This window comes from Lampris incognitus, chromosome 12 (genome assembly GCF_029633865.1).
Source record: "Lampris incognitus isolate fLamInc1 chromosome 12, fLamInc1.hap2, whole genome shotgun sequence".
Classification (NCBI taxonomy): Eukaryota; Metazoa; Chordata; class Actinopteri; order Lampriformes; family Lampridae; genus Lampris; species Lampris incognitus.
In genome coordinates, this window is record NC_079222.1 from 9,273,805 (window position 1) to 9,287,650 (window position 13,846).

Genomic DNA, 13,846 nt, shown 5'->3' on the forward strand with positions numbered 1-13,846 from the left:
ACTGCCGATCCGGGGAGGGCTGCAGACTACCACATGCCTCCTCCGTTACATGTGGAGTCACCAGCCACTTCTTTTCACCTGACAGTGAAGCGTTTCGCCAGGGGGATGTAGCACGTGGGAGGATCACGCTGTTCCCCCAGTTCCCCCTCCTCCCCCGAACAGACGCTCCATCCAACCAGAGGAGGCGCTAGTGCAGCGACCAGGACACACCCACACCCGGCTTCACACCCGCAGAGACGTCCAATTTTGTCTGTAGGGATGCTCGACAAAGCCGGAGGTAACATGGGGATCCGAACCGGCGATCTCCATGTTGGTAAGCAACGGAATAGACCGTTACGCTACCCGGACACCTAGATAGGGGGTCTTTTGCCAATCTGCTGAATAAAAAAAAAAATATATATATATATATATACATATATATATATATATATATATATATATATATATATATATTGGCTAATAGTCATTTGACTGTAAAAGTGACTACTGGAATATCATTAAACATGTTTTTTTACTAGTGGGAGTGGCATCAAGTGAAGCTTCATAATATTGACTAAACTGGTCCGAGGGTGAAACTTTTTTTCAAAGAAACATTCAAAAAATATCCAACACGCCAGTGGCCAAACAGGCTTTGAGGTGGTTGTTCAAATAAACCCCAGAATGCCAAATGTGGATGGAGAGCATTGCAAATTCTGTTGGCATATAAATAGTCAGATTACATCACCAACACGCACACAGTTCAACTGGGGGACTCATTTCGAAGCACTTAAACAAGAATGGTGATTTTTCTTTTTAACATATCTACTACTACGCCTTTCAGCTGCTCCCGCTAGAAGTCCCCACAGCGGCTCATCCGTTTCCATCTCCTCCTGTCCTCTGCATCTTCCTCTGTCAGACCAGCCACCTGCATGTCCTCCCTCACCACATCCATAAACCTCCTCTTTGGCCTTCCTCTTCTCCTCTTCCCTGGCAGCTCCATATTCAGCATCCTTCTCCCAATATACCCAGCATCTCTCCTCCACACATGTCCAAACCATCTCAATCCTGCCTCTCTTGCTTTGTCTCCAAACCGTCCAACCTGAGCTGTCTCTCTAATATAATCGTTCCTAATCCTGTCCTTCTTCGTCACTCCCAGTGAAAATCTTAACATCTCCAACTCTGCCACCTCCAGCTCCACCTCCTGTCTTTTCATCAGTGCCACTGTCTCCAACCATATAACATAGCTGGTCTCACAACCATCTTGCAAACCTTCCCTTTAACTCTTGCTGGTACCCTTCTGTCACAAAGCATTCCTGACACTCTTCTCCACCCACTCCACTCTCTTCTTCACCTCTCTTCCGCACTCCCCGTTACTTTGGACAGTTGAGCCCAAGTATTTAAACTCATCCACCTCTACTCCTTGCACCCTCACCATTCTGCTGTCCTCCCTCTCATTCAGGTATTCCGTCTTGCTCCTACTGACTTGTATTTTTTTTTTTACATATAATAGCACAAATTACAAGAATTTCCGCCTAGATAAAAGCAGCAGCCACATGTTGAAAAAAATGTCTTAAAGAAATGCAAAAACACAAAAAACAAACACACAAACACATCCTAAGCTATTACAGCAATAGAGATAAACACAAATACAAACTAAATTCTGACAAATACGTCTTTCAGCTTTCAGTATGCGTTTGATGCGAAATGCTCGGTTTTGCGAATTATCCGTTTTGAGTCTGTGGTCCACACCGAACTCTTACTTCAGCTTTGTGTCCCTGCAGGGGACATTTTTATTGCAAACAGGTGTACAAAGCCATGATGGATAAAAACAGCATCTAAAAACAAATCTGAGACAAGTTAAAGTCCTGGTGCAGGAGATCATCACCACCACCACCACCACCATCATCATCATCATCATCGTTATCACCACCTTCCTCAACTAATGTGATGCTGTGCATTGATCTCAGTATATAAATACAATCTTTACTAACTGGCCTGATTCACTTTAGCAGGTTGATTTCTCGGAGGATTAAAGAGATTCTTTCACTATTTGACCTGGCCTTTAGTGGTCTGAGCCTGGCGAAACTCCTCACTGTCAAGTGAAAAGAAGCGGTTGGCGACTCCACATGTATCAGAGGAGACATGTGGTAGTCTGCAGCCCTCACCAGAATGGCTGGGAAGAGTGGGGTAAGTGGCCAAGTACAATCGGGGAGAAAAAAAAAAGAGGGGGGGGGAAGACAATAGTGTTTTGTTAGCCAGTAGATAGTTTGACTCCCGTGGCTGCATGGTTTGGCTCAGTTTACTGTGTAGATCAAGGGGTAGTACAACGGACCACTTCATGGATGAGGTTTCCAATCCCCGGATGAGGTTTCCAATCCCCGGTTATCCTAGAGGGTAGAGAATATGCACTAACATTGACGGGCATCGCAAAATGCCACAACACTCTGGATAAAACTGTCCAGCAAACGGCATATTTCATGCCAGTCCCAGTAGGGATGAGAGTGAGACTGGATGCACATGTAGGAAAAACAAGTCGGACGAAGTTTAAAGATAAACAAGCTGATGTCTTTTGGAGCCAATTAGAAGATGTCCCAGTAACTGAAGTTTACTTTAAGTGGCAGAAGAAGTGGCTGTGTTCGGGGAAATATGGGGGGCGGGGGCAACCCACCAAAACCTACTTTGAAGCTGCAGCTCTGTGGGTGGTGATGTGACATGGCGCCCAGCCAAAGCTCACAAACAGAAGGATTAAATAAAGCTTGCCCAAGTGCCCCAGCTGAGACATTCATTCCATATGCCACCAAGATAGGTGCAAAACATGCAACCTCTCTCCAATACCCCCCCACCCCCCCCCCCACACACACACACTGATCCTCCTCCAGCATCGGTTCAGACTCCCAACTTTGGTTTCTTGCTTTTCGTTTAACAAAACAAACTAAGGTAAATTACAATAATCCGACCTTAACTAATTTAAACTAACGTTACATAATTTAATATGACGTAGTGTAACTTCATGTAACACAAGGTAAGAGGCCTGTGTTGAACTGAAATGGCTCCACTCTAAGAGTGTGTGCTTGTCCCTGTGCGGTATGCATATGAGGGTACGGTCAAGCGTTTCATTTATTTAATTATTTTGTCGATGTTCTTTACGTCAATCTATGATAAAAAAAAAAAAAACACACCCACCAACGACAAAGACGTTATCTCCACAAGGCCTCTAAGGGCGTTTTGAGATACGACTGCTTCGTACCGTGCCTGAGTACAACCCCCCCCCCCAACTCCCTCGCCGCACAAACCTAGTTGGTTTGCGATCCACCAATAAACATGAAGAAGAAGAAGAAGGAGAAGAAGAGTACACTTGTGTTATCAACTACTTGACTTGTATGTTGGGTTTTTCCCCCCCTTTTTTGTCCCCAATCTGGCCAATTACCCCACTCTTCCGAGCCGTCCCGGTCGCTGCTCCACCCCTTCCGCCGATCCGGGGAGGGCTGCAGACTACCGAATGTCTCCTCCCATACATGTGGAGTCGCCAGCCGCTTCTTTTCACCTGACAGCGAGGAGTTTCGCCAGGGGGACGTAGCGCGTGGGAGGATCACGCTATTCACTGCTGTCGCTCCAGAGTAGAAGAGCGCACCAATCGCAAGATCCCGAGCCCATATAATGGAGTCGGCCTCCGCACTGTGCTTACTGTCATTGATATTTTGGAGACTACGTCAAGAAAGACCCTCTCGCCTGCCCATCAGTAGTGTTACACACCTGATGCAGACCGTACTGCAGTACACATGAGCCACAGTGTTCACACTAATAAACGAACTGGACTTCGGGGTCAAGTGTACTCGGATCCAGGTCTGTTGTCCATGACGTGAAAGCCTCATTTGTGCAGCTTCACACATACACAGTTACCCCCCTTCCCCCCCCCCAGCACCCACAAGCCGTGTTACCTGACAGAGTGTACAACTTTTCCAAACAAGGTCGATAAACAACAGAGAAAAGCAAAGAAAACATGCGGGAACAGCCGGCAGCTGTGAAAAGTGCAACTCTTCCACTAAGTAACGAGGATTTGTTGTGAGTGTCTGACAGGTAACCTGCACAGAGGAGTGGTGCCATGGGGTAAAATGGGCGGGACGGAGGGGGGCAGTTGGAGAACAGCAGCGCCTTAGATAATCTTCAAACTGTCTTCCTAGATGTGTGGTGTTCGGCTGATAAAGAGCCGCGGACAGCAGCTGTATTGTACCCAGAGCCGTGAACAACCGCTGGGGGAAGATGGCCCCGACGTGGATCAGCATCAAACAGAAGCAGCCGAGGAAGAACAAGCTTTTTTAAACAGCCACAGACTCCGACCAGCAGCACCTCGGGAAATCAGGTGGAAGTAGAAACGCTGCTGCTGGGTAAACAAGGGCAGCAGAATTGGACAAAACGAGGTGCACGGGGAGGTTACACACTTTCCGGTTCGGCATTGCTATAGATTGAAACGGGGTCAAGTTTCCAGCTCCAGAGATGCTCCCTGAAATAAAAGGGCGCCGACTCTGCTGTGGAACAAAACCAGGTCAGCTTGTGTTTGTGTGGGTGTCCCCCCCCCCTCTGACATCTGTTTATCCAGGCTGTTGTGCGTGGTCCTACTGGCCCTGTGGCCTTAAGTATTTCTTCTTTTCCATGCTAAGTGTAGCTTAGCAGTATGTTAGTAGTGTTTAGTAGCCTCCATGGTCTTGTATACTGCATCTCATATGACAGCACGTCACTCACATTGAACATGTGTCCTGTCATGATGCTGTTAAAGCCCTCCGGTCAGAAACATCCACCGGATAACATTACTCACAAGGGGGCTTGTGTGTGTTTTTGTACCGTGTCAGCACGACATGTTTAGAAATACTCTCACCGACCTACCGTTGGTGAGAGTATTTCCAAACAGCGGGGGAAGAATCTCTCCCATGTACGATAACGGCTCGACTCGATCACGCAGCACCTTTGCTGACGACTGTTGAAGGTTAACTTTCCTCTGCATTACGCACGTGGAGGACGCTAGCAGGCTGTATGAGCAGGAGCCGCTCGCCCAGCCAAGCACGTAGCACAGCCGGACGGTGGAGCCTTCTGTGAAACAGGATCCCCGGGACCGTTTCAGGCAGTTGTGGCGCCGAGATCAGACGGGAGCTCCTGTTACGCCCGCCATAGCTCGGTGGTGAGAGAGCTGGAGGATGACGGGAGGATGCTAAGAATGACTTCAACTGAACACCTGTCGTTACACACCTTATTTACCACGCGCACTGAGCACGCGCGGCAAACTATATAACAATCGTTGATGAGCTAATATGTTCCTATAATTAAACGACAACAAATGACCCCAATATAACCGGCGAACCAGTCGAGAATAAAACATCCGAGTATGTGGCTTGCGGATCGGCCTCTACAGCCATCGGAACACCCACAAGTAGACAACCCAACGGAGAGGACAGTCATACAGATGATGATGATGATGCATGTATGTATATGTGTGTGTGTGTGTGTGTGTGTATATATATATATATATATATATACATACATATATGTGTGTGTGTGTGTGTGTGTGTAGGTATGTGTGTGTGTGTGTCTGGCCAGATATAAGCCTACCATCTGTTAGCTGCTACCGTAAGAGTGAATGCCAGGCCTAAATATGGTGCGTCGGTCCAGCCAGCAGCTGCTAATGCCAAATCTTTGGTTCATGAAAACGACCAAATCAGAAATGAGGTGGAGACTGTGAGACCCCTGATGGGGGAAATACCATCAAAGGGTGACTGCAAATCATCCACTACATCCAACTCCATTTCTAGACTCGTCTGACTCCGATGGACCCGGACGAGAGAGAGAGTGAGGTCGACTTAGATCCAACAGCACCAGTAATCTCTCTCACACACACACACAACCACCCACCCACACCCACACCCACCCACACACACACACAGAGTTGCTGAAATGGAGCTGTTTAATTGCTAAATGCTGCCAGACCTGCAGGGGTACCAGCAGCTGGGGGAGACAGTTGATCAGGGTTAATTGATAATAACACAGTCCTGTCTCTGCCTTAGGCGCGCCATCTTTAGTTTGCCCATTTAGATCAACATTTAGATGTCTGTCTTAGGGCATCCTGGCAGGGGAGCAAACAGGAGAATGACTGTGAATGAGGCCCTGTATTCACGGCTGGTCCATACTGAGACACATAAAAGACGGATGGAGGAACCTCCACATTCCTGGAGTACCATATATGTCTTGTATCATGATAGAAAAATGAGATGAGACGAATTGACCTTAAACTAAAACAGACCTTATACTTAAAATACACTAATAAAGCCTCTTGCAGGTGACATAGAGGCTATTTAGCATATCACGTTCACCGATGCCCCCCCTCATCCACACCAGGTTTTGTTTCCGCGCTGCAGTTTCTTTCATTTCACTCTTCATTTTCCTCTTTCCCATCTAATGATGCGAAACGCATCTCTTTTCCAAACTGTTTCAGAAAGGATTCATTGAATTGTTGTGAAACACTGTGAACTTCATTGGTAATTGTATTAAAATGCTCCATCAATATCCATCACCGCCCTCCTGCAGACCGTCTCCTCCACAGACAGCAGCCCCCAGCAGGATCTCATCCGTGTTTAACAGGGACGTGACGCTGTTCGTTCACTCATTATTACTCACTTTCCTCCAGAAGAACTGCTGCTTAAACACACCTGAACCTGGTGAGGCCTGGAACTTACTCATGTCACGATATAGCTAACAGATCAAACCTGCAGCGAAACTCATAACCATGATATCAGTAGAAAGAACAGGTGGTACAGCATGCCATGTCATGTCATGTCATGTCATGTAACGTAATGCAATGTAACGTAATGTAATGTGATGTAATGCAATGTAACGTAATGTCATGTAATGTAACGTAATGTCATGCAATGTAATGTAAAAGCCAGCCATTTACTTTGGTTGCTAAACAAACAACATGTATATCCAAAATAAGAATTAACTTTTTTTTAAATTAAAAATGTTCATTTTAGAAAACGGTCAACATGTATTCATGAGGATCGGCCCATGGGTTATGAGATTCACTGATCATGTGAACGACGTGTAGTTTTTTTAATTTAATGCGGAAATGAAGGACAGCGACGCCATATTGATAACAGCAATGGAAAGTGGTGGCGCCAGCGATGCAGCACACAACTTAATGAAGAGTCAGTCTTTTAAGTCACATCGACCGGCTGGTTTAATAAATGGACCAGCCGCTTTCAGCAGAACAAGAGATCTTCAGAAGGAGAAGGAGGAGAGAGGACCAGAGGAGAGAGAAGAGGAAGCGAGGAGAGAGGAAAAGGAGGATGAAAGTGCGACAGCAGGCGAGAATGAAAGAAGACAGATATAGGGAGAGGAGAGAGAATGAGAAGAGAAGAAAGAGAGATAAGAGAGAGATGGGAAGAAAAGGAGGGAAGAAGCAAAAAAGAGAAGAGAGGAGACGCTGGGAGACAAGGAAAGAGAAGAGAAAGCAAGGATAAGATAGGGAAAAGGAGAATGAAAGAGCAGGAGAGCAAAAAAGAGAAGAGAGGAGACGATGGGAGAAATAAGTACACAAAAGAGAGAGAGGAGGAGACAAGGAAAGAGAAGAGAAAGCAAGGATAAGATAGGGAAAATGAGAATGAAAGAGCAGGAGAGCAAAAAAGAGGGGAGAGAACATGAGAGAGGAGGAGGGGGATGGGAAGAAAAAAGAGGAAAGAAGAAGAAGAGAGGGAAAGAGAAGAGTAGAGTGAAGGAGAGAGACTAAAGGATAAGAGAAAAGAAGGGTGAAGAAAGTAAGAGAGGATATGAGAGATGGAGAGAGGAAGATGAGAGGAGAAAAGGAAAGCCAAGTGATGAGAGCAGAGAGAATAAGAGGAGGAGAGATATAGAGGAGGAGAAAGAGGAGAGAGACAGTAAAGTAAAAGAGAGAGAAAAAATATAAAAAGGTGAATAAATAGTAGAGAAAAGAGAAGACAGACGCGAGAGAGAGAGAAAGAGAAAGAGAAATGAATGGAGAATGGAGACTCAAAAATATTTTGCTTCTTTTTTATAGGCTGTATAAAAAGTTGTTGTAGTGGTTTACTGTTCCACACTTTGCTGTCGGCTTTTAAATAGTGAAACATACACGACAATGTAAATATTATTCCGTCTATATACAGAGATGGGCACAAACACATAAAGAAATATATCTTGTTACAAATTACAAATACTTGCTCATCAAATGTATCAAAATAAAATACAAAATACTGGTATAAGAACATTTATTCAATTTCAATACAAATAATTTGTAATTTCAAAAAAAAAAATACATTCTGTACAAACTGATATCACATTTTAGGCATTTAGACTCAATATGGGTCTGACCTTTAACCCCCTACATTGAAAAGACGAGCTCTGCTTATTTCCCCACATCATAGATTTGAAGTGGCCAATCAGGGTATCTTGGAGGTGGGAGGCTGTGAATCCAGGGGTGCATGCTGGGTGGTTTCTGTCAGTCCAAGTGATTACTGGCTGACTGAGTGAAATGCAGCTGGGGGAAGTGAAGAGTTGGGCCACAGTGATGCACGAGTTCTTTCAGAAGACAATAAGACGGGGCATTTAGCAGATGCCTTTTTCTAGAGGGGTAAATATAAGTGCAGTGGAGTAAGTACATATCTGAGGTCTCCAACTTTACAAGCAACCAAATGAACGAGTGCAAAAGACACACAACAGTACCATTACAGCAGAGTATGACACAGGACAAAATAGTAGAAGAGAAAGAAAGCACCCCCCTTCCCCCCAATGCAACGATCAGGAAAAAAAAGGGATGCTCCTTTGTGTACCCAACACTGCAGCTTTTCCATTTCAGCTTTAGTTGTTTTTCAGCACAACTAATTTTTCCATCAGTTCAGCTGTTACCACCCTCACAGAAGGCTGTGAGGGTGGCAAACCAGCCTGCAAAGGAGAAGAGATGCTCAACTGGTGCCGATGATGGCATCGTGGTGTTGAATCTCACAAAGAGTAGCTTGATCAGTGGATATGACTCCAACAAGGAAAGGTCTTCATTTTCTGGGGTCCTCCAGAAAGTGAAGGGTGTGCAACTCTGCTTTGCTGTGGCTGGGCAACATCTCTCTTCCAAACTGGCTCTCAGCTCCTGTTGTTGGGATTGGAAACAGTAGAGGCAAACAGGAAAACAAAGTTGTTATGGATTTACATTAAATTCAAGGATTTTAATATCACAAAAAATATTTAAAAACATGACATGAAACTAGCTACTCCTTTATTTTTTAATTGGTGAATACTCATTTTTGATGATTGATTCATGAAATTGCAGTTTAACCTTAAGACACTGAAGTGAGAGTAGTTTACCCGCACCTGGTCAGAGAAGATGAAGAAATCGTCTTTATTTTCTTCAGTGGTGTTTGATGAGGCAGACTCACTTTCTGACACAAGGCCAAGCTCTTCAGCTGAGTGAAGAAACAGGTGATGTATCCTCTTCTTCTCTGCAGCTAGTTTGGGAGGCAACCACCTCATCTTGAAAAACGGGTGGGTTGCTGTAGCCTGGATGGCTTCACTGACATCAGTCTTCAGCTATAAGAAGCTACTAAACTTTTTCTCAAAGCCAGCTATGGTGGCTTGCGAGATATGTGAGCAGTACCATAGGTTTGAAGGTGGCAGGTCATGTAGTTTAGCCTGAACAGCAAAGAGGTTAGGTAAGATCTCACCATAGTAGCATGAGGTCTGACCTTGAAGGTGGTCAATTGAAATGGCAATGGGCTTAAGGACTCTGCAATATTCCTCAAGGAAATATAGCTCTACCTCTCTGAACGGTGGGAGTTGCAAGGCAGGCTTGATCTCAGGAAGCTTCTCCCAAAGAAACATCAGCTGACTCAAACAGCCATAAAGAGAATTTCCACCTACAAACCCAGGGTATCATCAGTTTCTGGTTGGTCAAGTCATTGAGTATTTCTGCATATTTTGGTCTGCCAGAATCATTACATAGGGCTGAACACTTTGCCATGGATGAATGATTCAGCCTGGAGAAAATTTAATTGTATTTAATTGCCCTTTTGGCATCAGTGGTTGAAACCAAACTCACCGTGTGAGTGGAACACCCTGACTTGAGGTTGTAGAATGGTAGCACACTGACATATTCTAGCATGTCCGTTTGTATCCAATGTACAGAGGCTCCCATATAACTTGTTTGTTTTTTTTAGTTGACCAGATATCTGCAGTGGTGAAAACACGATGTATAAACTTAAGTCTCTCCTTCAAATTTGCTTTTTTATTATTAAAGTCTTCATCGGTCCTTCTCCCAAGTGTCCTCCTGGACATGTGTAACTTTAGCACCATGGCAAAGTCCTTGTACCAAGTCTATAAATTATTTATGCTCGACAGTGGGCCAACGGGTACATGCCTTTAGTGACAAAGGATGTGACGAGAGAGTCAATTTTATTTTGTGTCACTGAACCATGTTCAAAGAGAGTATTTTGTTTGTCTGAGGTCCTGGATTTTTTTTTTGGGAGGGGGGGTTTTCCCACTCACAAATTCCTTTTTGTGGTCTTCAAATTGCTTTATTTTGTCAGGGTGCCTTTGTTTCAAGAGAGTTTTAAAATTGCATGTCGTTGCCAGAGAGCTACATATTGACCTTTTTGTTAGTTCGCAGCTGACACTCAGTCTCTGTCTTTCCGCTTGGGGTCTGCTTCCCTATTTGGAAGTATTTCCCATCCAGCACTGCACATTTTGATGATTGGTGTGGTTTCTTCTTCTGCAGATGTGGCAGATGATGGGCCAGTCTGGCCAGGCTCTGATGGTTCATTGCCACTCATCTCCTGAGATGACTGACTTCTACCTAAAGAAAGCTGTATAAAGATACCATTAAATTGATTAGGCCTACCAATTGCAACTTAAAACCAACAGCATTCAAAAAACACTGACAATTCACATAACAGACACTAAAACAGTCATTTATGTGTTATTTAAGCATTATCCAGGAATGGAGTCAATTCACTTTGAACTGTATTAACTCTCTATAATCCATATTGTAAAACGTTTTGTACAAAAGGATGAACAACATTTACCTTTAGTGCAAAGATCAGAATGAAAGAATTTGAATTGATACAGGACTTGTGTTCTTAAAATCTGATGAGTTTTTTTTTCTTCACCTGAATATCAACCTGACCATCCGCTGGCATAGCAAACGCTGAAAAATGTTATTCTCATCCTCAAGAGGACTGCACAAGCTATTTCCCTGACAACTATCAAGAATGGCCACTATAAAACACCTAAATGTAGCTATGCTAGAAATTAATTTTGCCCTGAGCTGCAGAAGGTGCTAACAATTAAACTCGCTAACGAAGCTTCCATTATGATGGCTAACCACGAGATGCCACTGTTCCAGGCTGCCTGAGCGTGTCTGTGATGTTAGCTGGTATGCTAACGTTACTAGCTAGTAAGGATATTTGCCAGTTCTACAGCACATGTGTTTTCTAATTGCTCTTTTCTTCTGTTGTATTTTAGAGTAACTCAGAAAGCCTGCCTTAGCATGCAATATCTGATCATATTTGGATTACATACCTTTTATCTTAGGGGCAATTTGCACCAAACATCAAAGCAGCTTCTTTCCTCAAACTGCTGGTCACAAGGAACACAGATGAAATATGGTAGTTCACAGTGAGTGCGTTGCTGGACCCGACAGGACATGTCATGTGATTCACATGCATGTAGCCAAAGACTGTGATTAGGCTAATTGTTGTAGTTTTTCCCCCCTTCAGTGTAAACCTGGGTTAAAAATGTGTCTTATTTGAGAATAAAATGACATTAAGTAAGGTATTTTAAGTATTTCAAGTACACAAATACAAGCTCAAAGTATTTTACAAATTACATCTTGTTTTTTTCCTGTCAACTAAAACACAAATTACAAAATACTCAAAAGTAATTAAATACATATGTTAAATACACTTCATTAAAATAATGCCCATCTCTGTCTATAACAACAGGTTTATCTGAGTGGATGTCCTGAATAAAGCCCTCATTCGTTGATATGCCTTAAAAAATGTTTTGATATGTTGACATGTAGTCTCACGAGGAAAGACACGTGCCTTCTTGGCACAAAATGGCGTAGTCACATCTGGCGCCATTAAACTAGCTGACAGACACATTGTATTCATGCCACAAAGCATTTTTAATCAACATATCTTGGGAACGGTAAACACGTTTTATACGAGCGCTTTCTCTGTGAAACTGGGTTGGCTGGTTCTCAGTTGTTGTCTTCCACATGGAAATCAATTTTCTGACAAAGTACAAAGTAGAGCCACATGGCCTGTGGCTTGAATCTGTTGTGTGAGTTCATACGTATGTCACTGCTACCTCCAAAAAACAGCTTTGTTTTTCAAGTTTGCAGTAGCCTGCACGTCACAACTACGAATAAACGCCGGCTGTCTCCCACAGGCAGGAAAGAGGGAAAAGGCTGTAAATATCTGTAATCTTCTTATTGTATAATAAACGAGACTTTGTTAAGTTTGTAACTCGCTAGCCGTGCTAGCTCTTTATTTCCTGTCGTCTACGCCACTCTCTTCTCTCTCCATTACTCAGGTGTAATTTAAAATGCGCTTCATTGTCGCTCACGAACCACAGCGACACCTACAGGTCGATGATATATAGCCGCGATATAGACATCGTTATAAAGGAGCTGGGCCTGAGAGTAGGAACATTGTACGCCGGCCTGATTAGGACGGCCTTGGAGCAGGAACGACACCTGCAAAACAACACGAGGAAAACGTAATCGACAATGACGAAGGGAAACCAAAAAAGACCACGCCCGTCTCCGAAAAGCACCACGCCTTGTTGTTTTAGTATATATCACTGTGTTTCTGTTATTTGGCAGACGACTCCCGGTTGCACCGAGGGTACTTCTCCAGCGCTGCAGCATCACCTGTGAACTATTTGTTGTGTGCCAATAACATGACACGAACCAGCAAGAAGTCGTCTGACTTCTTATTTGCCTATGTCGACCTGAATCAAAGAACCGGGCGAGTCTTTTGCAAAAGATAAGACTCAACAGTTACATCCCCTTTCCTAAGAATGTTACATAACATAAAGACTGCTTTCAAGGCTTCCATATAAAAATGTGTCAAACACACAACCTTTCGATAAAACTCAAAATATACTCTTGGAACTCGTTTGTGATTTCTCTTATTTCCCAAACTAGCTATCAACACTGTTTATGGTCTAACATTCCAATATCGATTTAAGAAATTAATAATTTCTAAGCTAACAGTGACATCAAGATAAAATCTTAAATTAGAGCATAATCGCCCTCCAAGCTCATATGACTAGCAGATTGTTGTACAGGACAAACTCTCACGATGGCAACCCGATTTTCCACCCTGAGTTACCAGAAGATCATCTTTAATTATATGATAATCCTGGTAAATTTTCAGACACTCTGACCAAAAACCTCAACGTCTCTTTTCCATCATTTAATCTCTCCCCGCTTCGCTCTCCGTTGTTCTGAGCCATCCAACCCTCCTCGTTTCACTTGGACCATCAGAGCGGTTAAATCTGATTATGAGGTTCATTATGTTCTTGGATGCTGCACAAATATTGTTTTATAACATATCTGGTCATATCTACACTCATACTGATTATACATCCTTTTATAATAACATAGTCTCTTATTATTTATTTTATGAGGCCTGGCGGCCTGTTCAGGGTGTCTCCCTGCCTCCCGCCCACTGACTGCTGGGATAGGCTCCAGCATCCCCGCAACCCTGAGAGAGCAGGATAAGTGGTTTGGATAATGGATGGATGGATAGTTATCTAACTTCTTTTCTTCTACTTCTTCTTCTTATTATTACTATAATCGCCATTATTGTTATTA

At 43.7% G+C, this 13,846-nt stretch overlaps 1 protein-coding gene across 1 annotated transcript in view; it reads right to left on the minus strand.

Moving 5' to 3' along the window:
- LOC130121996 (matrix metalloproteinase-17-like) overlaps positions 1 to 13,846 on the minus strand; it is a 144,966-nt gene that overhangs the window by 117,426 nt on the left and 13,694 nt on the right. The window lies entirely within an intron of this gene.